At 38.5% G+C, this 27372-nt stretch overlaps 1 protein-coding gene across 7 annotated transcripts in view; it reads right to left on the bottom strand.

The window, feature by feature from the left end:
• LOC145511529 (uncharacterized) overlaps positions 1-27372 on the bottom strand; it is a 636615-nt gene that overhangs the window by 14804 nt on the left and 594439 nt on the right. For 3 of the 7 annotated variants that reach the window (XR_014057919.1, XR_014057916.1, XR_014057917.1), the window contains one exon: positions 4535-4779. The exons of the other annotated variants lie outside the window; for them this stretch is intronic. The gene's annotated coding sequence lies outside the window, so the exon portion shown is untranslated. The remainder of the gene's footprint in view (positions 1-4534; positions 4780-27372) is intronic. 7 annotated transcript variants of the gene reach the window in all.

Here is a 27372-nt window from a genome sequence, read left to right as displayed (position 1 = left end):
CAAATGTTGTTGTTGTTCAGTTGCCCAGTAGGGTCCCTCACCATCTCCTAGAGTTTACCCAGGTTCATGTCCATTGCATCGGTAATGCCATTCAGCCATCTCATCCTCTGAAGCCCTCTTCTCCTTCAGCCTTCAATCTTTCCCAGCATTGGGAAACAGTATACCGTTTTTTAATACAACTTTCACCTTCAAATAGTCTGACTCTAAAATGGATTCTTTAAACCCTTGCCATGAAAATGGGACCTAGGATTAGTAGCATTATCATCACCCTGGGACCTGTTAGAAATGAAGAATTTCAAACCCTGCTCTAGGCCTGCTGCATCACAATCTGCATTTTAACAAGATACCCACATAATTTGTATGCACATAAGACTTCAGTGGATTTGCTTTATGCCATAGTTTCATTGGCTTTCAATCTTGGCTGAGTATCAAAATCCTTTTGGAGTTTTGTACACCTACAGTCATGCCAACCTTACTGCATATCTCTGGGGTGAGATTAGTAATACATAGGTTTGTCAAACTCCACTAGGAATTTTAATATTTAGCCAAAGTTAGTTTTGACCTTAGCCTTTGTGATTTTCTAGGTAGGTAACAGAGATCTGGCCAAGCATAGTGAAACACATCTCAAGGGCTGGGAATACTAGCTGGATAGCACTTATGATGGCAACAGCAAAAAGTCCTGTGTCCTCTCCTAGGCATTTAAACTCTCCTCTGAATTCTAACGATGCCCAAACCTTTCCAAAACCATTGCCTCCTTTATTATATTCTCCCTCTTTTTCTAAACTCTATCTAATCACCCTCCATTCACCATGAGAAAGCATAAGCAACAAAGAGTGTAGGTAAGAATGAGGGATTCTCTTTCTTTTCTGTACTCAATTATGCTTTGGGAGAAGGAATGGAGCCAATAAAGACTGGGAAAACATTCTCCCCTATCTTCCTTTATACTGTTTAAAGCTGCTTCATTTTCTTTTCTCTGTAACCAAGAAATGTCTAAACCTTGTGCCTTTTATGTGCCCCTTTCTCTTATTATCTTTACTGATAATGTCTTTGACTCACAACATATTTGGGGAAAGTGAACATTTCACAACTGTGTTGTTCAGCAGTTAAACTCTTCTATTTTCCTCAAGGCAGTAGAGTTAAAATGTCTTTGTTGAAATAACCATGGAATTTGAATATGTTAATTCATAAATCCACAGTTAAGCTTGTAAACAGGCTTCTCAGGTTGCACTGGGTTATGTATTTGTATTTGTGTCTCTGGCCATTTGTGAGCACTTGATGGGGAATCTCCTTTCCCAGAACTACCTTACAAGACTTTTCTTACTTGTTCTTCTAAACAAAAGAGAGGCAGCACTTAAAAGAAAGAATAAGTAGTGGTGATGCTTTGCTTTGGCAACCATACTTTCAATATTTTGCTTTTCTCCCACCCTTACAAATTATATCTTGGCAATGTTTATATTAATAGCTATCGTTTTAATAATGTTTATTTTTTTGGCACCGTGTGTTTCAGGGCCTCTGGGCGACTGAACAAAATTTAACTACACAAAATGAAAAAATTAACCAAATAAGACCATAAGCCCAAATAAGGAGTTCATAAGCCTAGAGCAGAGATTAAAGTAACACAGGCAAACATAATACTAACTTGCCCCTAACAATGAAGTATTGAAGCAGTACTATTTTGAAGATGCAGCGGTTCACTTGAGCATGGCACTTTGCAGGCTGCCCGGCAGGGATGGCATCACCCATAACTTCATCTGAGGACTGTTATCTATTCTCTTCTTAGGGCAATTTCTTCCTTTATTCAACAGAATTCTTTAATGAACATAAGGCTACCAGCTAGACATAATGTTTGGATGGATTTGAGATTGTGTCAATGCTGAGTTCCAATTCTAACAGTGTCACTCTCCATCTGAGATTCAATATTTGTCATCATCAGTGAGATGGTACCAATATTATTAGTTGCTCTGAGAAGTCAATGACATTGTTCATGAAAAGTCTTGGTCTAATAATACTCTACAGTTCATAGCTATGATCATTATTGCTACTGTTTGTATTACTATTATCTGAGGTGACAGTAGAATTGATAGAAAAATTTAAAGGGTCTGATGTCATGAATCCATGTGAAAGCCATGAAAGCCTGCTGAGGGTGAGCAAAGGATACTGTGGGTGGAAAGAAAGTGAAATGATGTATCAAGGCTCTCAGAATTGGATGGATTGGCTGAGATATTTATGGAAGGCTAATACAGCCAAACATACAGCCAGAACCTAAACTGTATTTGAGAAAATAGGTAAACTATTCAATATTGACAATATTTTTAATATTGGGAAGATAGGGTTGTAGAATGTCTAATGTTCTTTTAAAATTTATTTTTATGTGCTATGATATACCACCTTCCATTATGTCCCACATCTAACAAAATTCAGCCATTCACCCAATTATATATAGGGTTGCAAGGATTATAGTCAAGTGGAAGGAAAGCTTATAGATGCAAAATCTGGATGAGCAATAGAAACCTCAGCAGAGCTGGTGAGGTAGGAATGTTTCTAATATTTCTCAGATATCCCCTTCCAGCTCATCCAACACTACTCTTTTAAGTTTTCATGGCTTTCAACTCTGTCCCATTCACTTCCCCCTGAAGTCTAGCCTTAGAGTGATTTGACTTACCAAGCGTAATTGGGACCCAGGCTTGTCCTAAATTCCCTCATTATTACTGGGTACTCTTTCCTTGAAATAGATTTACTGGCTATTTTAGAAGAATCCTCTTACTGTCAGGTGAAGTTGTATTGCTTTTGCATATGTTTCTAAACTTGTTTCTAGCCTCCTCTTAGGCATCTAACTCTCAGTTGTTGGAATCATGTGCTCATCCTTTCCTTCTTATAATCACCATGCTTTCTAAGAACTTCATGGGCCAGACATGGTACTAGACACTGGGGATGGAGGAGTGAACTTGACCGATACCGTGCTTGTCTTGGAGGTGAGCTGATACATGGGATAATACTGCAACCATGGCAGCAATTATCCCCCGGGTGCCTTCCCTTCTCCGCACACAGCGTGATGGTGCTTGGTGAGAATTCTTTAACAATAGTAAGGTATCCTAATATTTTAAAAATAATACAGTTATTTCAAGCTATCTAATAAGATCTCAGTGGGTGTGGCATTCAGAACAATAGCTGGCATCTACCCACCAATTCTCATAGTCTTGACCAGCAACTATAAGATTTCTTTTTTCTATTGGTATGCATCATGCTTAGGTATAGTGAGAAGAATATTAAACCAGGAGTCAGAACTCTTAGGCTCTTTTTTGCCACATACTGGCTGTGTGACCTTAACTGAGTCAGCTGTGAACTTCTATTTTTACATTGGGTGAGGGAACCAAGAATACCTAATGGCAGACTTCTAAAGACTAGTGTAAAAAACAAGCAAGTGTGCAAAATGTAATGAATCTTGGTTCATAAAATCAGATGTGCAAAAAATATCAATAGCATTTATTTAAATTTGACTCTGTACCCTCATTCCAGTGGGTTGATAGAAAATTCAGTCTCAGTCATTTTGAGTTTTCCTCCTCCCTATCATGGTACCAAAGTGTTTTGGCATCACCAGGCCATCAGAAGACCCCTTGGGCCATTGACCCATTCACTCTCATCAGTACTGAGATGTACCCATTCTCTTTCCTCACATGCTCCTTGTTCCTATGCCCGACTAGGGACACAGGGATGCTTGCCAAGATCTGGGATCCTCTGCCAGGCACTAGCCTCCTTTGGTGCATACACTGACCATCCCATTCATACACAAACACCTGCTGCTGCTCAGTGAAGATGATGCACTCTTTTCTTCCTGCCTTCCCTAGAATATCCAACATCGATTTTTTAATATTCTTAGGACTTTGACTCCAAATAGGAAAAGCTACTGAAGCAGCTTTTCCTTTGCTTTCTACCCTGAACAACTGGCTTGAGGTGAGGGAACCAGAAAATACATAGGGCCTAGCAACGTGTTCATAAGATAAAGAAGGGAAAAATAGGGAGAACTAATAAAAATTCATATATAGATAAATTGTCCTGTGAAAGGTCATTTAAAACACATAAACTCTGATATATGCATTCGAAAATGTGGTTAGAATTTACCCCTGAACCACAGGCACCTTTGCAAAGCAGCAGGTAACCAACCATAAAAGAGGCACATCTTCTGCCATTCACCAGTTCACAGATGCTACACTTTTCCGGCTGTGGTTCATGCCATAGTCATTTCATGGTGGATTTCAGCTTTGAAGAGGCCTCCAGTATCAGTATAGATCACTGAGTCTTTGATATAAAATTTGCTAAGGCCTAACAGTCTGGAATGTTTCATTATTTTCTTGGCAGGACTTGTGTGTTATTTTTTAGCAGCTGCATAAAGCGAAAATTGGGAAAAGATGTGTGACAGTTTGGGGACCCACAAAGGGGCCGGTTATGGTGCCTTTAAAAAGATTATATTCATTAGTAGGTTTGGCTACTTTCTAGCTAGGAGTCTGTGTTCCATTCCTCTAGCTCTTCCACTCACCAACAAATGTCCACCAAAATGGACATTTGATAAGAAGAATGTTGTTGTTGTTGTTCTGTCACTAAGTTGTGCCAGACTCTTTGTGACCCAATGGACTGCAGCATGCCAGGCTTTCCTGTCCTTCACCATCTCCTGGAGTTTGCCCTAATTCATGTCCATTGATAGCAAAAATAGCTTCCGCCAAGCCAGTGCTTACTCTATGGCAGCCTTTGTGCCTAGAGCTTAGAGATTCAAGATACAAAAACCTACAGGAGAGAGACAAATAAAGACAGAGATTAGAGTGATGTGTCTACAAATCAAAGAACACCAAATTGGCAGACAGCCACCAAAAGGGAGAGGAGAGGCAGGAAATGGATTTTCCTTCAGAGCCTATGGAAGGAACGATCTTGTCAAGGCATTGATTAAGGGTTTCTGGCTTCTAGAACTGTGAGAGAATACATTTCTGTTTTTTAAAGCCATCACATTTGTGGTAATTTGTTACAGCAGCCCAGGATACTAATAAAACCATTTAATCCTGTCAATAACCCTGTGATAAGTAATATTATCCCCATTTTACTGAAAAGGAGATTCAAGAGAGCAGTGGTTAAGTAGCTTGTCAGTTCAGTTCAGATCAGTTCAGTCGGTCAGTCATTAGTCCTGTCGGACTCTTTGCGACCCCATGGACTGCAGCACACCAGGCCTCCCTGTCCATCACCAACTCCTGGAACCAACTCAAACTCATGTCCATTGAGCCAGTAATACCATCCAACCATCTCATCCTCTGGTCATCTCCTTCTCCTCCTGCCTTCAATCTTTCCCAGCATCAGGGTCTTTTCCAGTGAGTCGGTTCTTCACATTAGGTGGCCAAAGTATTGGAGCTTCAGCTTTAGCATCAGTCCTTCCAATGAATTTTCAAGATTGATTTCCTTTAGGATGGACTGGTTGGATCTCCTTGCAGTCCAAGGGACTCTCAACAATCTTCTCCAAACACCACACTTCAAAAGCATCAATTCTTTGGTGCTGAGCTTTCTTTATATTCCAAATCTCACATCTGTACATGACTACTGGAAAAACCATAGATATGACTAGATGGACCATTTTTGGCAAAATAATGTCTCTGCTTTTTAATATGCTGTCTAGGTTGGTCATAACTTTTCTTCCAAGGAGCAAGCATCATTTAATTTCATGGCTGCAGTCACCACCTGCAGTGATTTTGGAGCCCAAAAATAAAGTCTCTCACTGTTTGCATTGTTGCCCCATCTATTTGCCATGAAGTGATGGGACCAGATGCCATGATCTTTTCTGAGTTTTAAGCCAACTTTTTCACTCTCCTTTTTCACTTTCATCAAGAGGCTCTTTAGTTCCTCTTTACTTTCTGTCATAAGGGTGGTGTCATCTGCATATCTGAGGTTATTGATATTTCTCCTAGCAATCTTGATTCCAGCTTGTGCTTCATCCAGCCTGGCATTTCACATGATGTACTCTGCATATAAGTTAAGTAAGCAGGGTGACAAAATATAGCCTTGTTGTACTCCTTTCCTGATTTGGAACCAGTCTGTTGTTCCATGTCCAGTTCTAACTGTTGCTTCTTGACCTGCATACAGATTTCTCAGGAAGCAGGTCAGGTGGTCTGGTATTTCCATCTCTTTCAGAATTTTCCAGTTTCTTGTGATCCATACAGTCAAAGGCTTTGGCATAGTCAATAAAACGAAGTAGATGTTTTTCTGGAACTCTCTTGCTTTTTTGATGATCCAACAGATGTTGGCAATTTGATCTACGGCTCTTCTGCCTATTCTAAATCCAGCTTGAACATCTGGAAGTTCACAGTTCACGTATTGCTGAAGCCTGGCTTGGAGAATTTTGAGCATTACTTTACTAGCATGTGAGATGAGTGCAATTGTGCGGTAGTTTGAGCATTCTTTGGCATTGCCTTTCTTTGGGATTGGAATATATACTGACCTTTTCCAGACCTGTATACTTGTGTAAAATTAGCATACCTAATACCCAGGAGGAATACATATATGTATATATCTTTGGCGCTCAGCTTTCTTCACTGTCCAACTCTCACATCCATACATGACCACTGGAAAAACCATAGCCTTGACTAAAAGGACCTTTGTTGGCAAAGTAATGTCCCTGCTTTTAAATATGCTATTCCACACACAGTGGAAACAGTGTCAGACTTTATTTTTTTGGGCTCCAAAATCACTGCAGATGGTGACTGCAGCCATGAAATTAAAAGATGCTTACTCCTTGGAAGGACAGTTATGATCCACCTAGATAGCACATGTTTCATACATACAGCATAGCGATTCAGTATTTTTATGAATTAGATGCCACCTGTTTGTTTTCTACATCTATGAGTCTGTTTATGTTTTGCTATATAGATTTGTTTGCATTATTTTTTTTTAGATTCCATATGGAAGTTATACTATAGAGTATTTGTCTTTGTCTGAGTTATTTCACTAATCATAGTGTTCTCTAGATCCATCCACTTTACAAAAAATGACAGAATGTCATTCTCTTTTAGGGCTGAGTAGTATTTCTATTTTATTTTGCTATTCTATACGTCTGTTTTTATGCCAGTACCATATTTTGATTTCTGTAGCTTTGTAGTATAGTCTAAAATCTGGGAAAGTAATACCTCCAGCTTTGTGCTTTTTACTTAGTATTATTTTGGCAATTTAAGGTCTTTTGTGGTTCCAATGAATTTTAGGATTATTTGTTCCAGTTTGGAGAAAAAAGTCATGGGGTATATTGATAGGGATTTCACTCAGTCTGCTTATTGCCTTGGGTAGTATGGTCATTTTAACAGTATTAATTCTTTCTAATCGTAGAGTACAGGGTATCTTTCTATTTCTTTGTATCATCTTAAGTTTCACTCAATACTGTTTTTCAGTTTTCAGAGTATAGGACTCTCATCTCCTTTATTGAGTTTATTCTTAGGTATTTTATTTTTTCTGGTGTGATTTTAAAATTTTTATTGAAGTATAGTTGATTTGCAGTGTTATGTTAGTTTATGCTGAAAGCAAAGTGAATCAGTTGTCCATATACTCACTCTTTTTTGGATGTTTTTCCCATATAGGGCACTATAGAGTATAGAGTATTCCCATATAGAGTATTCAGTAGAGTTCCTTGTGCTATACAGTTGGTCCTTATTAATTACCTATTTTATATATAGTAGTGTGTATATATCAGTCAAAATCACCAAATTGATCCCTTCCCCTCTTCCTCCCCTGATAATCATAGGATTGTTTATCATATGATAGTGCTTATATGTGGAATCTGAAACAAATGGTACCAATGAACTTGTTTACAAAACAGAAATAGAGTTATAGATGTAGGAAACAATCTTTCAGTTCAGTTCAATTCAGTCACTCAGTCGTGTCCAACTCTCTGTGACCCTATGGACCGCGGCACGCCAGGCCTCCCTGTCCATCGCCAACTCCTGGAGTTTATTCAGACTCATGTCCATTGAGTTGGTGATGCCAGCCATCTCATCCTCTGTCATCCCCTTCACCTCCTGCCTTCAATCTTTCCCAGCATCAGGGTCTTTTCAAATGAGTCAGTTCTTCACATCAGGTGGCCAAAATATTGGAGTTTTAGCTTCAGCATCAGTCCTTCCAACAAATATTTAGGACTGATTTCCTTTAGGATGGACTGGTTGGATCTCCTTGCAGTCCAAGGCACTCTCAAGAGTCTTCTCCAACATTACAGTTCAAAAGCATCAATTTTTCTGTGCTCAGCTTTCTTTATAGTCCAACTCTCACATCCATACATACTACTGGAAAAACCATAGCTTTGACTAGACGGAACTTTGGTGTGATTTTAAACAATCTTTGCTGTGATTTTAAACAGAATTGTTTTCTTGCTCTTTCTGATAGTCCATTATTAGTATATAGAATAGGAATAGAGTTCTGTATATTAGTCTTGCGCCCTGCAAGTTTGCTGAACTCATTAATTAGTTCTAAGAGTTTTAGGTTGAGACTTTAAGGTTTGCTATATAACATATTATGTCTTCTGCAAACCATGACAGTTTTACTTCTTCCTTTCCAATTTGGATAACTTTCATTTATTTATTTCTTGCTAATTGCTGTGGCTAAAACTTTCAATACTCTGTTAAATAGAAGTGGTGATACTGGGCAAGCCTGTCTTATTCTTGAATTTATCTATGGGAAAGACTTTCAGCTTTTTAACCATTATGATGTTAGCTGTTGCTTTGTCATAAATGGCCTTTGTTAATTTGAGATATGTTCCCTCTATATCTCTAAAGTTTAGTGAAGCCAAGGGGAGTTGTAAGACTGTTTTGGCCAATTGGATTTTTTTTTTTAACAAAACACCAATAAGTTTAAGTCACAGAGATTAAGGTGGCAGGAAAAGCCTGACTTCTGTCAGTTGGCCAATCTAGACTCTTCTCTCATGGATTTTGTTTTCTCATCTATAAACCAAATGAAATATTTCATAGATATTTTGTAGAGGTGGTTTGAGGATTTAGAAATTATGCAAATATAGTATTTAATAATAAAAATAGCCTTGTAATTTTTACATTCCATGACTATTTGGCCAAAAGAGAGAAGGGTCTGATTGAGAATTTTAATCTTTAAACAACAGTGTAAGCTCTGGGATATCATTCTTGCCTATATTTCCATCCTGTGATATTTTGGATACTAAAACATTCAAAAGCACATGGCAAAGTGAGGAAAAAGGGTGCAGAGGAAGTGTTTACTCATTTGGGATGATGTCTTTTCTTTATCTGAGTCACTTGAAGGTTTACCTCAGCTATGCCACAGGCAGAAGTCTGTCTCTGACACAATGAGAGCTGGACAGATACACTGATGTACTAAAATGTGAAGCCCATCAAGATGACAAAAGTGAGATGATTTAAAAGAGAAGAGGTGGCTCATTTATTCTTCCTTCCCAAATTTAGCTATATTGTCTTGACATCCGAAACAGAATCATTGAAATCAATCATGGCAGTACATCCATTTGAAATAATGTCTTCCAATTACATCACAACAAGTTTCAGTGGATTTTTTTTTTTCCCCAAGGAGAATTTGCAAAGCATAAGCAAGAAAAAGAGCAATTAGGGATTCAGAAAAAGTCCACAAGCTGACCTCAATAGCATCTAGGTTGCCAAGGGCCACATTTTCCTTTTCAGTTTTAAATGTATGTCCCTTTTACTCCTATGCCTTCAGCTGTTCTCATTTTAATGGACTATTTCACCACATCTTAAAATACACATCTCTTGAAGATACTACTGTCTGCTCTGCTTCAAGTGTTTTCATTACATTTTATTACAAGCTTGGTTCAAGAGAAGTTTTACACCTAATTTGGAGAACCTGTCCTGTCAGTTTCATTTTCCTCCAGGACTTTTATCAAGCTAATTTGATTCAAGTATGAGTTCTTTTTTTTGTATATCCAAAGCACTCTTTTATTCTTCTTACTTAAAAAAAAGTATTCTTAAATTTGCAGACTCTACACTAGCCTTCCCTGTCTTATTCCTGAAGAATCTTATGTACCTTGAGTTAATCTCTAATTAATCTATTCAATGGGCTTTCCTTGTAGCTCAGTTGGTAAAGAATCTGTCTGCAATGCAGGAGACCCGGGTTTGATTCCTAGATTGGGAAGATTCCCTGGAGAAGGAAATGGCAACCCACTCCAGTATTCTTGCCTGCAGATTTCCATGGTCAAATAAGCCTGGATGGCTACAGTCTATGGGGTCACAGGGGTCGGATACAACTTAGTGACTAAACCACCACCAATCTATTCAATAAATATTTATTGCACACCTGTAATATGTCAACAATACTAAGAGAACATCCCTGACCTCAAGAAGATCATCATGGTAAAGAATTCTATGAAAAGAAATAAATACAATATATTGATACAAATGCTATAATGGAACTATGTTCACAGTGCTCTGGAAGTAATATCATGTAGAAAAGAAATCAGACATGAAATCAAACGTTTTATAAACTGGACGCTTTTATACTACATTAAGGAAAACTGTTTGTTGCTCAGTCATGTCTGACTCTTTGTAACCCCATGGACTGTAGCTCACCAAGCTCCTGTGTTCATGGAACTTTCCAGGCAAGAATACTGGAGTGGGTTGTCATTTCCTTCTCCAGATCTTCCCAGGGATCAAACCTGGGTCTCCTGCATTGCAGGCAGAGTCATTACTATCTGAGCCACCCTGACTGCAAAAGGGACATTTAAAAGGACATCTGTAATGAATGTTTTTAATGTAAGAACTAATCAATTTTAAAATTATGTATAAATATGTATGTAATATACAAAGATATAAAATGTTCATATTTTGATATCTAGATTTCTTAAGCTGGGATATCAATCTTCTCCAAGTTGCATTCCTTTAAAGAATAATCCCACCTGTTATTCAAAGAAAAGAGTTCCATAATCCAGTTTCAAAAGTAAAGCTTACTCTGAGGTTGGCATGTGAATACAAAGGGCCCTCTAGTACATTAAAGCTGTTTTTTGTTTTTTTTTTAAGTTTTAATGTGTTTAACTTTTTGGTAACCCGGCTTTCTCTAATTACCTATCATGATATTTTTTCTTTTATAAACAACTGTTAACATCCTAAGAACTTAGTGTTCTAAAGAATACACTCTGAGAGATGTTCTTTTACATAACTATTTAAGGGAAAATGTCAGACCAGTCCAGGTAACCAAACACAGTGAGCTGCAATGCCTTAAGAAGGCATCTTCCAGTATTAATTAACACCATAAAATTTACTTTTTAAAATTATTAATAAAAGTACAAATTTTTGGAAACATAAAAGGGAGAAATAATCATCAATGTCTTACTACCCTGAAATATAGCCAGTGTTAACATTTGGTATTTGTCTTTTCAATCATTTTGCTGTTTACATTTTGAAACCTAGGTATAATAAAAATGTACATAAATTTGTATATACTAATATCTATTTTGCAGTCTATAAAATTAACCCATGTTCATTGTAGAGACATAGTAAAATTTAGAAAATAAGATAAAATCATGTTTAAGTCATACAAATACATCTTTTTTACTTTTGTGATTATATACATATATAGATATAATTTTTATTAAAGTATAATTCACTTCCAATGTTGTATTAATTTCTACCATATGGCAAAGTGGTTCAGTTTTACTTGTCTACATAAATATAGAAAAAACATCTACTTCGCTTTATTGATTAGGCCAAAGCCTTTGACTGTGTAGTTCACAACAAACTGTGGAAAATTCTTAAAGAGATGGAAATACCAGACCACTTTACCTACCTCATGAGAAATCTGTATGCAGGTCAAGAAGCAACAGTTAGAAACGGACATGGAACAACAGATTGTTTCCAAATAGGAAAAGGAGTACGTCAAGGCTATATATTGTCACCCTGCTTATTTAACTTACATGCAGAGTGCATCAGATGAAATGCCAGACTGGATGAAGCACAAGCTGAAATCAAAACTGCTGGGAGAAATATCAATAACTGCAGATATGCAGATGACACCACCCTTATGGCAGAAAGTGAAGAGGAACTAAAAGAGCTTCTTGATGAAAATGAAAGAGGAGAGTGAAAAAGCTGTCTTAAAACTCAACATTTAAAAAACTAAGATCATGGCATCTGGTCTCATCACTCGTGGCAAATAGATGGAGAAACAATGGAAACAGTGACAGACTTTATTTTCTTGGGCTCCAAAATCACTGCAGATGGTGACTGCAGCCATGAAATTAAAAGATGCTTGCTCCTTGAAAGAAAAGCTATGACCAACCTAGACAGCATGGACAGAGGAACCTGGTGGGCTACAGTCCTTGGGGTCTCAAAGAGTCAGACATGACTGAGCAACTAAGCACATACAGAGAGCATATTAAAAAGCAGACATTGCCAACAAAGGTCCATCTAGTCAAAGCTATGGTTTTTCCAGTAGTCATGTATTAATGTGAGAGTTGGACTATAAAGAAGGCTGAGCGCTGAAGAATTGATGTTTTTAAACTGTCATGTTGGAGAAGACTCTTGAGAGTCTCTTGGACTGCAAGGAAATCAAATCAGTCAATCCTAAAGGAAATCAGTCCTGAATATTCATTGGAAGGACTGATGTTGAGCTGAAACTCCAGTACTTTGGCCACCTGATGTGAAGAGCCAACTCAGTTGAAAAGACCCTGATGCTGGGAAAGACTGAAGGCAGGAGGAGAAGGGGATGACCAGAGGATGAGATGGTTGGATGGCATCACTGACTCGATGGACATGAGTTTGAGCAAGCTCTGTGAATTGGTGACGGACAAGGAAGCCTGGCGTGCTGCAGTCCATGGGGTCTCAAAGAGTCAGACACGTTGAGTGCCTGAACTGAACTGACTGATATAGACATTTACTTTTTCATGTTCTTTTCCATTATGGTTTATCACAAGATATTGAATATAGTTCCCTGTACTATACACAGGACCTTTTTGTTTATCCATTCATGTATAAAAAAAATCCAAAAAAAATCCATATATAAACTTTGCATCTGCTAACCCTAAACTCCCACTGCATCCCTCCCCTATCACCTCTCTCCCCCACCTTGGCAATTACAAGTCTGTCCTCCATGTCTGTGAGTCTGTTTCTGGATTGTAGATTAGTTCATTTGTGTAATATTTTAGATTACACATACACGTGATATCATATGGTATTTATTTTTCTCCTTCTGACTTACTTCACTTAGTATTATAATCTCTAAGTCCATCCATGTGGCTGCAAATGGCATTATTTCATTCTTTTGTATGGCTGAGTTGTCCATTGTATATATGTACCACATCTTCTTTATCCATTTATCTGTTGAACATTTGTTTCCATGTCCTGGCTAATTGTGAATAGTGCCACTATGAACACAGGGGTGCATGTATCTCTTTGAATTATAGTTTTGTACCTATATATGTCCAGGAGTGGGATTACTGGATCATATGACAACTATCTTTAGTTTTCTGAGGAACCTCCATACTGTTTTCCATGTTGGCTGCACCAACTTACATTCCCACCAACAGTGTAGGAGGGTTCCCATTCTCCAAACCTTCTCCAGAATTTGTTATTTGTAGACTTTTTAATGGTGGCCATTCTGATCTATGTGAGATGGTACCTCATTGCAGTTTTGATTTGCATTTCTCTAATAATTAGTGATGTTGAGCATCTTTTCACATGCCTGTTGGTCATCTGTATTTCTTCTTTAGAAAAATGCCTAGGTCTTCTGTCCAATTTTTGATTGAGTTGTTTGTATTTTTGTTGTTGAGTCATACGAGTTTTTTGTGTATTTTGGAAATTAAATTCTTGTAGGTCACTTTGTTTGCAAATATTTTCTCCTATTCCATAGGTTGTCTTTTTGTTTTGTTTATAGTTTCCTTTGCTGTGCAAAAGTCTCTAAGTTTGATTAGGTCCCATTTGTTTACTTTTTCTTATTATTTCTTTTGCCTTGGGAGACTCACCTAAGAAAACATTGGTACGGTTTATGTCAGAGAATGCTTTGCCTATGATCTCTTTGAGAAGTTTTATGGTGTCATGTCTTGTGTTTAAGTCTAAGAGATTTTGAGTTAATTTTTGTGTTTGGTGAGAAGATGTGTTCTAACATCATTGATTTACATGCGGCTGTCCAGCTTTCCCAACATCACTTGCTGAAGGATCTTCTTTACCACTTCTATTCAACATAGTATTGGAAGTCCTAGCTACAACCACAAGGTTCCCCATTGTATATTCTTGCCTCCTTTGCCAAAGATGAATTGGCTATAAGTGTGTGGACTTATTTCTTGGCTTTCTGTTCCATTTCATTGATCCACATGTCTGTTTTTGTGCCAATACCATGCCATTTTGATTACTGTAACTCTGTAGTACAGTAAGTCCCATACATACGAATGAGTTCCATTCCAAAAGCATGTTCTTAAGTCCAATTTGTTCATAAGTCCAACAAAGTTAGCCTAGGTACCCAACTAACACAATCAGCTATATAGTACCGTGCTGTAATACATTTATAAAACTTTTCACACAAATAATACATAAAAAACAAAAAATAAAGATATCATATTTAATCTTATAGTACAGTACCTTAAAAAGTATCGTGGTACAGTACAACAGCTGGCATATATGGGTTGGCATTAAAGGACTAGCAAGAAGAGTTACTGACTGGAAGGAGAAGGGGTAGGAGATGGTACAGCTGAAGGATTGTCAGCAATAGGAGACACAGGGCAAGCTGCGATTTCATTCATGCCTTATGTGATTGGGCATGTGAATGCAAGTTCAAATCTTTGAAAGTTCACAACTTGAAGGTTTGTATGTAGTGGATTTACTGTATTGTCTGTAGTCTGGGAGGGTTATGCCTCCTGCTTTGCTCTTTTTCCTCAGGATTGCCTTGGCAGTTCTGGGTCTTTTATGGTTTCATATAAATTTTAGGATTATTTGTTCTAGTTCAATGAAAAACATCATGGGTAGTTTGATAGAGATCACATTAAATCTGTAGACTGGTTTGAGTAGCATGGCCATTTTAACAATATTAATTCTGCCAATCCAAGAGCATTGGATATCTTTCCATTTCTTTGAATCATTTTCAGCTTTCTTTATTAATGTTTTATAGTTCTCAGCATATAATTCTTCACCTCTTTTGTTGGGTTTATTCCTAAGTATTTTTCGGGGGTGTGATTTTAAAAGGTATGGTTTTTTTTTTGGTTTCCATTTCTGATATTTCATTGTTAGCATAAAGAAATGAAACTGATTACTATGTGTTAATCTTGTATTTTGATACCTTGCTGAATTTATTAGTTCTAGTAGTTTTAGTCTTTGGGGTTTTCTATATATAGTATCATGTCATCTGCATATAATTATAATTTTACCTCTTCCCTTCCAATTTGGATAAAATTTGTTTCTTCTTCTTGTGTGATTGCTGTGGCTAGCACTTCCAGTACTATGTTGAATAGAAGGGGTGAGAGTGGGCATCCTTGTCTTGTTCCAGATTTTAGCAGGAGGCCTTTAAGTTTTTCACTGTTGAGTATTACATAGGCTGTGGGCTTGTAATAACTAGCTTTTATTACATTGACATATGTTCACTCTATATCTACTTAGGTAAGAGTTTTTATGAATAAAGAAGAAACAGATCATTTAAATAGACCTCTCACTAGAAGTGAACTGGAATCTGTAACAAAGAATAAAAAAACTCCCTACAAAAAATTTCAGGACCATATGGCTTCACATGTGAATTTTACCAAGCATACAAAGAGGAATTTATACTTATCCTTTTCACAATCTTACAAAAGACTGAAGAAGAGGAAACATTCTGCAAGACATTCTATTAAGCCACCAACAACCTGATACCAAAACTAGACAAAAACACTACCATAAAAGAAACTTATAGGCCAATATCTTTGATGAATATAGATGCAAAAATTCTCAACAATATATTAACAAACTGAATCCAACAACACATAAAAAAAGATCATATAACATGACCAAGCTGGATTCATCCCAAGTTTACAAGTATGGTTCACTATATGAAAATCAATCAATGAGCTACACCACATCAACAAAAGACAAAATCCATATGATCATCTCAATAGGTACAGAAAAAACATGTGATAAAATTCAACATCCATTCATCATAAAAACTCTTGCCAAAGTGAGTGTATTGATATAGTTTTAAAAATATTTATTCTAAATAAAATATAGCAAGGGACAATTGCAAAATCACACCATAAGCTGCCTCAATATATACTAAAGGGAACTAACTAGTGGGTAAAACATGGTGAAAATCGTAAGCACCTTATGTTTCTCTCTAGAGAGGGACTCAGAAATGTCTTCTAGTTAAGAGATTCCTGACAGTGAGTAAAATCCCTAAGGGGAAGGTAGATCTAAGAAGCTATACCTGGACCATTGGACTCTAAAATCTTAGACCGTTTCCCTGTCTGCATGGTTCAGAAATACTCCATTTAGCAGCCAGTCTCTTTGGATGTTGTTTTTCTCTCCTAGGTCTGGTAGCTATACTCATCTGAATGTGGCTATCATTTAGCCTGCCAACTTAATTGTAGTGCTCTTCTGAAATTAGCATCACTGTACCATGAACAATCCTTGAGCAGCACTCCTGTTTGTACTGTGGCTGTAGTTCTCTCTGGCCACATTTCACATTCCTGCTTGATCTGTTTGAGATTTTCAATTTGCTCAGTGGGTTGGCAGGCATAATTTACAGGGCCACTGGCTAGCTGTGCTTTAAGGCAACTTCAACCCTCAACTTTCTGGCTTGATGCCTCCCCTAAGTCCCTACACTTCCCAACGTCCTCCTCAATTTCCCAATTTCTGGTTTGTGTAAACAAATCCAAAATTAACTGAGTTTGACACAAATCCCTTTGTTGTTCCATGGGGAGTAGAATGTGTGTGTGTAACAGTTTGGAAAAAATACTGCTCCAAAAGAAATGAAGCCAGAGGGACTTCAACTCACCAGAATGATTCTAATGACTAAGCATTCAGGCCATTTTCATCTGAATTTTGAATTTGGGGACCATAAGAGTGTTACACAGATAACATGTCAAATGAGAAGGCAGATAGATAATGACAGGATTTCTGAGTTAATCAAAATGAGAGAACCATGGTGGAGACGGGGCAACCTATGGAGACTAGCAATAATAAAACAGTTTCCGAATATTGCACATTTAGTTGTCTTGATGAGGGTACACAACCATACCACTTCTGTCTTTTAAGTGAAATATTTGAGCTTCTTCTCTCAGGGAGCTCACATACACCCCATATCTTATAAATCCAGGAACTGTGCTAGACATTTTCTACAGGGTTTTTCCACTTTTACAATAATTTTGCAAGTTTGATATTATTCCAATTTCAGAGATGAAAAAAGAGAATCTCAGAGAGAATAATTAATAGATGAAAGTTTTCTGCTGTGGTAACTTGCAGACCTGAATTTGGATAGAGTCCTTATGTCTCTGAACTCCATGTTCTTACCACTAAAACAGTAGACAGACTTTGTGAGAACCTTATGAAAGTTTTGAATCTTGAGCACAGAAAACTGCATATGGCCCAACATCTTTGTGTATTATGGCCTCCATGGTTAGGAAGCCCTTAATTTTGCATCTATTTTTCTTACTAAAAATAGTAGGACTTAAAGTATAGAAGAATATATGCTTTGATATTTTAGAATATATATGCTTCTTTTCTAACAAAATTAATTCCCAGATCAGAACCAGAATGGAGAGGAAATGACAGAAGCTGTGACCAGCCTCCCTGTTGTACCTCTGATGTATGCACCCCAAATATCTCTGGGAATTAATGTTGTAAGAGCCTTTGTTACTGATGACAGTATGACTTATTTTTTTAGTGTGATGGTGATGAAAAAAAAATATTGAAAAGTACTGTCATTAAAATGACACTAAAATATCTGGTTAATTCAAACTCATCTGTCTGTTAGCATAATTTACTTGAACATCACATATGAATGCAAGTTTTTGGTTATCACCTACCTCAAAAGAATTAGGTGAAAATAGACTTTATACAATAGTCTTTATTCTTGAAATTTCTACATCTATCATCTTTTATCTTTCTTACTTAAAACATCATGAAATTTATCTGTTGTCACATTTTGTGTGAAAAATGCCATAGGTCATGATTCACGCTCTAGCTCAGTCGTCATGGAGTCTTTGGGGGGAGGACTTGTTATGGTAACTGAGAATAAGCAGGTAATACAAACACTCAGTTATCTTCTGAAGTGGGTACTCATCACCCAGATGAACAGGAGAGATACAGGTGATTTCTGGGAAAGGTGGTTGTGTGAGTATAGACTTTACTCCACAAGAAGTTAAGAGAAACTTTCCCCACCCTGAAGATAAGTTATTCATGAACTTGGGGATGAAAGGCATGTGATGGGCTTCAGAAATATAAAATGCCTAATGTTTTCTCCATGTCAAGGAAACACTTTTATCTTCATGAAAGACAGAACGGAAAGAAAATGATTTTTCCAAAAAGCCAAAACTTCTGTATTTTCCATGATACACATGGTACAAAATGAGTTTGCTTCATTTTTCCTCCCCCAGCCTCACTCCCAAATATATTAGACTCTTATACTGTAAAGTTAAATTAAAAAAAAGAAATAAATGAGAAACAAAGATATTTAAAATGTATATATATTTCATGATGTTTATTTACTCATTCTAACAAAGTGTTTGCTTATCATATTATTTGGTTTTCTCTGTCACTGGCATCATAATTTTATAAAATTATATTCTAGTAAGTAAATGTAATAAGCACTGATGTTTATTAATGCTTCTTATATGTCAGGCACTGTGCTCAAAGCACATTATTTAATTTACTGCTTGCAGAGATTAGCCAAGATGTTGGAATAGAAGGACCCAGAGCACACCTCCTCTCACAGGTACATCATTATTACAACTATTTATAGAACTCCTTTTCCAATGAAAAGGCTGGAAGCTGCCAGAAAATATCTTCTACAACTAAAGATATAAAGGAGGAACCATAGTGAGACAGGTAGGAGGGATAGAGTTGTGATATAGTCGAGACCCATAGCCCTGGCTTGAGTGATCCACAAACAGGAAGCTGGTATAAATGGCAATGGTTCCCAAGGAGCAAGAGTTCTGAGCCATACATCAGGCTGCCCAGCCTAGAGGTTCTGTGCTGGGAAGACAAAACCCCTAGAATGTTTGACTTTGAAAGCCAGTGGGTGGGAAACAGAGACTCCAGTCTTGAAGGGCACAAACAAAAGCCCACATGCTTTTGGGGAAGAAGCAGTAATTTGAAAGGAGTCTAGGGAAGACCTACCTGCTGGTCTTGAAGAGTTTCTGGGAAAGGCAGGAGGCAAATGGAGCTTACCAGTGGGACACAGACACTGGCAGCAACCATTCTGAGGAGCTTGTTCTACCATGTGGTCATCTGTGTTGGCAAGTGCAATTCTGAAATCCTCTCTCTATTTTATTAGGCTCAGGACACAGCCCTACCTATACCCAACAGCTGGTAGGTACTAGTACTGGGATGGCTCAAGCCAAGTAACTAACTGGGTGTGACACAATCCCACTGATTAGCAGAGGCTGTCCTAAGAAACCCTGAGCCCACAGTCACCCCTGGACATGGCCTTGTCCTCCAGAGGGTCCAGGAGCAGCCCCCAAACACCACTACACAGACACTAGATCTGAGGCTTTGCAGCCAGAAATCCTGGGGCCATGATACACCCACAGTGGGCAGGCACCAACCCTGGGATCCCTAGTCTCACCCACTACAAGCCTGCTCTAGTGTTGAGACTACGTGTATCCACCATTGGGTGAATCTCAGCTCCAGGGTAACCACAGCCGTACCGTCTGTAGGATACTATAGGTCCTGTCCACCCATCAGCAGGCCAGTACCGGCTCTGGGATGGACTGGACCCTGGTCTAGCATGGGACCAGGGCTAGTCCCTGGTCCCATAGTGGTGTCTCAGGCTGGGTCCTGAGGCTAATAAGCTAGAGGGAGGATTCCAAAATTGTACCTGCCAGCCCCAGTGGCCACGTAGTAGAACAAACTCCCAAGAATGGCTGCTGGCAGTTTCTATGTCCCACTGGTGAGCTGCAGTTGCCTCATGCCTTTCTCAGAAACTCAAGATCAGGTAGGTCTTCCCCAGGCTCCTTTCAAATCACAGCTTCTACTGGTGGTCTGACACAAGCTCTGGTATCTCTGAGCCCCTTAGCTAGACCCCAGGACCTGACAGCCAGTAGGAAGGCACCAGCACTGAGAAATCCTGGGTCTCAACTCACCCCCACAAGTGAGCCAGCACAAGCCCCAGGGACCCCTGGGTGCCACAACCAGCTGCCTCAGAGTTCATCCCTGTCAACAGCAGGTCCCATGCAGCCCATACTACAAGCGCCACTATATCATACAGCTCTGGCAACCAAACGGGTGTTTGGCGCTTGGAAACACAGGACATCTCCTATAAAAGGCCACTTTTCCAATACTGGGGAACATAACTAACCTACCAGATACACAGAAATAAACACAGCAAATTAGGCAACATGTGATGACAGAGGAACATGTTCCAAACATAGATATAACAAGATATAACCCAAACAAGATATAACCCCAACAAGATATAACCCCAGAAGAAGAACTAAGTGAAGAGGAGATAGGCAATCTACCTGAGAAAGAATTCAAGATGATGATCATAAGATGATCAAAGAACTTTGGAGAAGAATGGATGAGCAGAATGAGAAGTTACAAGCTTTTGAAAAAGAATTAGAAAATATGAAGAACAACCAAACAGACAGGGAGGATACAATAACTGAAATGGAAAATACACTAGAAGGAATCAACTGTAGATTAAATGATACAGAGGAATTGATCAATAAGGTGCAAGACAGAATGGTGGACATCACTGAAGCTGAACAATAAAGAGCAAAAAAAAATAAAAAGCAATGTGTATGGTTTAAGAGACTTCTGGGACAACATCAAGTACACCAACATTTTCATTAAAGGGGTCCCAAAATGGCAACCCACTCCAGTATTCTTGCCTGGAGAATCCCAGGGACAGGGGAGACTGGTGGGCTGCTGTCTATGGGGTCGCACAGAGTCGGACACGACTGAAGCGACTTAGCAGCAGCAGCAGCAGCAGCAGCAGCAAAAGGAGAAGGGATAGAGAAAGAGGCAGAGAATCTTCTAAAAGACATGATAGCTGAAAACTTTTCCAACCTGGGAAAGGAAATAGACATCTAAATCCAGATAGCACAGAGTCCTAAATAGGATCAACCCAAAAAGGATCACACCAAGACACATTATAATTAAAATGGCAAAAATTAAAGATAAAGGGAGAATATTAAAAAACAGCAAGGGAACGGTAATAACTTATATATACAAGGGAACGCTATAAGGTTATCAGCTGATTTTACAGTAGAAATTCTATAGAAGGGGGTGGCATGATATATTTAAAGTGTTGAAAGGGAAAACTCCACATCTATAAAAATTTTGAATCACACTGTTGTATACGTTAAACTCATGTAATATTGTAAATTAGTGCTACTTCTATAAAAAAGTACAATACTAAAAAGTAGGAACTTATCCCCATTATCCATTTTACAGATGAAGAAACTCCAATTTAGGCAACCAAATACAGCAAGATATAATGCCTTAAGATAGCTTACATTTGCATTTATTTAAGAGATAGAATTTATTCCTAGACCTGGTGACTCCAGAGCCTGTGCTATAAATACTTCCTACTCAAAGGTGGCTTAGGAACCAGCAGTGTTCACACCACCAGGCAACTTGTTAGAAATGTATGTTCTCAGACTTCATCCCTTGTGGTGCACTGGTAAATGTTTTACAATCAGCTTTTTGGGGGAGTTTGTGTGGAGGGGTTTTTTGGCTGAGTACCGAAGAACTGATGCTTTTGAAACATGGTGCTGGAGAAGACTCTTGAGAGTCCCTTAGACTGCAAGTTGGTCAAACCAGTCAATCCTAAAGATAATCAACCCTGAATATTCATTGGAAGGACTGATGCTGAAACTGAAGCTCCAGTACTTTGGCCATCTGATGTGAAGAGCCAACTCATTGGAAAAGACCTTGATGCTGGGAAAGATTAAGGGTAGGAGGAGAAGGGATCTACAGAGGATGAGATGGTTGGATGGCATCACTGACTCAATGGACATGAGTTTGAGAAAACTCTGGGAAATAGTGAAGGACAGGGAAGCCTGGCATGCTGCAGTTCATTGGGTTGCAAAGAGTCAGACAGGGCTTAATGGCTGAACAACAACATAGTATAAATAATCCTGCCATGGCATATTACAAACTCCCTATGTGAAGTCACTAGCTACAGGGTCAGGAAGAGAAGGTAAATGGTTGGCTCTTGCAGGGAGGTTGGAGCCAGCTCCCCATACCACTCACCTCATACCTACTGAATTAGAATCTTCAAGTCAGCAAGTTGCAGTCTATGTGTTTGGGAAGCACTAGTTCAAGCCACTGGTCCAAGGCTTTGTATTGCCTTGTTTTGTGCATTCCAGTGAGGTGTTTGGCCCTAGTCTGGTGTTATGCTGCCCCTTTACCTCCCACCATGCTGAAATTTTCAGGATAGGACTCTGGTTGGCTTTGTTGGGATGGAGCACAGATGCAGTCTGCCTTCTGATCTCAGGCACTCCTGACTGGGGCTCAGTATAAAGAAAGTAGTGTTCAGGGAAATGGTCTGTTGTGAATCAGTAGATACTTAGCCAGGTACTCTGAGTGAGGCTCAGGAGAGCTGAAAAACCAGCACCATTATGTAAGACTTTTCCTGACAGAGAAGAGCATGTGTACTGCCAAACATCTGGGGATCATAAAGTTAGGAACTTTTGCTTTCCTCTACTATTGCATAATCCATTTGGTCATGCCTGAGTGCATTTATCCCATATATACAATGGATAGAAAATATTGTAACAGGCTTATAGTCTGTAGAATTATTATGCCTTTTATTTGGAAATCAAACTGAAAGCAAGTACAGTTTTTCATGTTTTGCATGAAGAAAACAGATATACTTAAGGAAGTATTTCATAGGATGTGAATTAAAAATAAAAATTATTATTTTTGTCTAATCTCCTACATCCCATCTACCTGCGGACTCAGTATAATAGCTAATGGATGAAGAAAATGCCATCGGAGGAGAGAGAATTTGAAAATTACCTAAATATAAACTCTTTTATGAGAAATGGTGAAGCCAAGGCTTGGTGGGTTAGAGAAATGAGGTATCTGTCACACTGTCCTGGAGCTGGTTAGTGATGGAGCCCATAACTACTTTAGCTGCTACTTCTTAGGCTCCATGGTGGCTTACTGAACCTACTCTTCTTTTTATTTATTTTCATTGAAGGAAAATTGCTTTACAGAATTTTGTTGTTTTCTGTCAAACCTCAATATGAATCAGCCATAGGTGTGCATATATTCCCCTCCCTTTTGAACCTCCCTCTCATCTCCTTCCCCATCCCACCCCTCTAGGTTGCTACAGAGCTCCTGTTCGAGTTTCCTGAGCCATACAGCAAATTCCCATTGGCTATCTATTTTACATATGGTAATATAAGTTTCCATGTTACTCGTTCCATACATCTCACCCTCTCCTCCCCTCTCCCCATGACCATAAGTCTATTCTCTATGTCTGTTTCTCCATTGCTGCCCTGAAAATAAATTCTTCAGAATCATTTTTCTAGATTCCATATATATGCATTAGAATATGATATTTATCTTTCTCATTCTGACTTATTTCACTCATAATAGGTTCTAGGTTTATCAATGTTATTAGAAGTGACTCAAATGCATTCCTTTTTATTGCTGAGTAATATTCCATTCTGCATATGTACCACAACTTCCTTATCCATTCATCTGTTGATGGACATCTAGGTTGCTTCCATGTTCTAGCTATTGTAAACAGTGCTGCAATGAACAGTGGAGTACATGTGTCTTTTTCAATTTTTGTTTGCTCAGGGTATATGTCTAGGAGTGGGAATGCTGGGTCATATGGTGGTTTTATTCCTGGGTTTTAAGAAATCTCCATACTGTCTTCTATAGTGGCTGTATCAATTTACATTCCCACCAACAGTGCAAGAGAATTCCCTTTTCTCCACACCCTCTCCAGCATTTACTGTTTGCTGACATTTTGATGATGGCCATTCTGACTGGTGTAAGGTGATATGTCATTGTAGTTTTAATTTGCATTTGTCTAATAATGAGTGATGTTGAGCATTTTTTCATGTTTTTGTTAGCTCTCTGTATGTCTTCTCTGAAGAAATGTCTATTTAGGTCTTTTCCCCAGTTTTTGATTGGCTTGTTGTTTTTCTGGCATTGAGTTCTATGAGCTGGTTGTATAGTTTGGAAATTAATCCTTTGTCAGTTGTTTCATTTGCTATTATTTTCTCCCATTCTGAGGACTGTCTTTCCACTTTGCTTATAGTTTCCTTTGCTGTGCAAAAGCTTTTATGTTTAATCAGGTCCCACTTGTTTACTTTTGCTTTTATTTCTGTTTCTCTAGGAGGTGGGTCATAGAGGATCTTGCTTTGATTTACGTCATTGAGTGTTCTGTCTATATTTTCCTCTAAGAATTTTATAGTTTCTGGTCTTACATATAGGTCTTTAATCCATTTTGAGTTTATCTTTGTGTATGGTATTGGGAGGAGAAGAAAATGGTAACCCACTCCAGTATTCTTGCCTAAACGGAGGAGCCTGGTGGGTGCTGTCCATTAGGTTGCACAGAGTCGGACACATCTGAAGCAACTTAGCATGCATGCATGCATTGGAGAAGGAAATGGTAACCCACTCCAGTATTCTTGCCTGGAGAATCCCAGGGACGGAGGAGCCTGGTGGGCTGCCATCTATGGGGTCACACAGAGTCAGACACGACTGAAGCGACTTAGCGGTGGCAGCAGCATGGTGTTAGGAAGTGTTCTAATTTCATTCTATTACATGTAGCTGTCCAGTTTTCCCAGCACCATTTATTGAAGAGGCTGTCTTGGCCCCATTGTATATTCTTGCCTCCTTTGTAAAAAATGAGGTACCCATAAGTGCATGGGTTTATTTCTTGGCTCTCTATCTTGTTTCATTGGTCTATATTTCTGTTTTTGTGGCAGTACCACACTGTCTTGATGACTGTAGCTTTGTAGTATAATCTCAAGTCAGGAAGGTTGATTCCTCCAGCTCCATTCTTCTTTCTCAAGACTGCTTTGGCTATTCAGGGTCTTTTGTGTTTCCATATGAATTGTGAAATTTTTTGTTTTAGTTCTGTGAAAAATGTCATTGGTAATTTGATAGGGATGACACTGAATCTGTAGATTGCATTTGGTAGTATGGTCACTTTCACAATATTGATTCTTCCTACCCAGGATCATGGAATATCTCTCCATATATTTATTTCATCTTTGATTTCTTTCATTAGTGTCTTATAATTGTGTACATTTTTGTCTCCTTAGGTAAGTTTATTCCTAGATCTTTAATTCTTTTTGTTGCAATGATGAATGGGATTGATCCCTTAATTTCTCTTTCTGATTTTTCATTGTTATTATATAGAAATGCAAGTGATTTCTGTGTATTGATTTTGTATCCTTGATGTTCCTCTTCCCCAAACAGGACTGTCTTGTATAATTTCTTCCCCTCTCATCCGCTCCGACAACTTCAAAGACTGACTATAAACTAATGAATCCCAAATCAATTCTCTACCCCAAATCTTATTAGCCTATTAGATGTCCTGACTTGAATGCTTCTCTGATGCCTCCAATTCAACTTGTCTTTCCAGTTTTTTCTTAAGACAGCTCCTCTTGTGCTTCCATAGAACCACATATCCCCATCAGAGTGCTTATAATACTTTATTTAATTGTCAATTTGCTTGTCTCTATATGACATAGACTCTCAGCCTGTAACAGCAGTGGCTATGTTTGATTCATTGCTTGATCCCTAGCATCTAGCACAATACTTTGCATATAGTAGAATGATCACAAAGTGTTCAGTATAACAATGGCAATTTATCCAGGGTTCCCTAGGAGGCAAAGACTAAGGCAAAGAATTATTGCTACTTCTTTTGTTGGGAGTGCAGGCCATGGTACAGGAATAAGGTTCAGTAATGAAGCAGAGAATGAGAAAGAGGCAGTACAAAGATGTGTTATCGAGCTGTTATCAAGATGTGTTGTCAAGCTGGTCACCCAGAAGTTTTTTAAACTACTCTCAGAAAGAAAGTGGGAATACTTTATCCACTGACTTTCTTCCCCCATGTAGCACTAACACCTCTTTACTTCTGTAATAAGCATGGGTGGGTATCAAGTGGTTCCATGGCTTCTCACATCTCAGAGTCAACAATAAAGTCCTGGGAGACAATGCAGGAGGTGTGCAAGAATCATATATGAATTGATGGCCAAATTAGGATGCAGGTTTCCTCCATCTCTTTTGGGTAACTCCCATCTCCAATGAGCTAAGAAAACTTTACCAAAATACCTCTAAAATATACCCTGTTATTAATATTTGTTCCTCCATTGCAGGGTTGTTTTTTTTTTATTTTAGAATCTCTCTGTTCCTCATTTATGTTTATGCCATTATCTCTTACTTGACCTTCTTGTATCTAGTCTTGCCTGCTGCGATCACTGTTCTGATCCTAATCCTTCAATGAGGCTCCATCCTTGTCAGGAAAAAACTGAATCTCATCAACATGACTTACAAGAATTTTCACGATTTGATTCATTGTATTTAACCAGCTGCATCTGATGCCATACCCCTTCCCCTGCACATCAGGATTTCTAAACTTTGGTCATACAGAATGGCTTGAAATCCCCCGTGTGGTTATGCTCCCTCACATCTCTAGAGCTGGAAATGTTGCTTCCTTTCCTTGGAATGTTGGTCTTTCTCCAGTGAGTTTCTTTCTATCCTTCAAAACTCAGCTCAGGCTTTAGGCCCTCTAGAAACCCTACCCTGATTCCTTTCCTCTAGACCAATGATCCTCAAACAGTAGTGCATCAGAATCACCTGGAGGGCTTGTAGAAATAGAGACGGTTGGCTCCCACTCTCCAGAGCTTCTGATTCAATAGTAGGTCTAGGGTGGGTCTTGAGAATGTGCAGTTCCCAGATGATGCTCTTGTTGCTAGTTCAGGACCACACTTTGAGAACTACAGCTCTGGAGAAACACCTGTACTTTTCCTTTACATAAGATTTTACACAGCTAATATAGTAGTTTTGTTTACTGGTTTCTTTCCCTAATCAGCATGTATTCATCAGAGGGAAGAGGCAAGGTGTTATCAATCTCTATAACCCAGCACTTGGTACTGAGCCTGGCACATAGATGCTATGTTAACAGAAGGAAAAGGGGAGGAAAGGAAGAAAGACACTTTGAAAAAAGACTGGAAGACAGAATTAGATACAAAGGTCTTCAGAGCATGTCCCCAGGTCAATA

Source organism: Giraffa tippelskirchi, chromosome 6 (assembly GCF_054371585.1).
Source record: "Giraffa tippelskirchi isolate mGirTip1 chromosome 6, T2T-mGirTip1v1.2.pri, whole genome shotgun sequence".
In the NCBI taxonomy this organism is placed as follows: domain Eukaryota; kingdom Metazoa; phylum Chordata; class Mammalia; order Artiodactyla; family Giraffidae; genus Giraffa; species Giraffa tippelskirchi.
The sequence above is the reverse complement of the archived record's forward strand: the minus strand, read 5'-3'. Positions and strand labels throughout refer to the sequence as shown.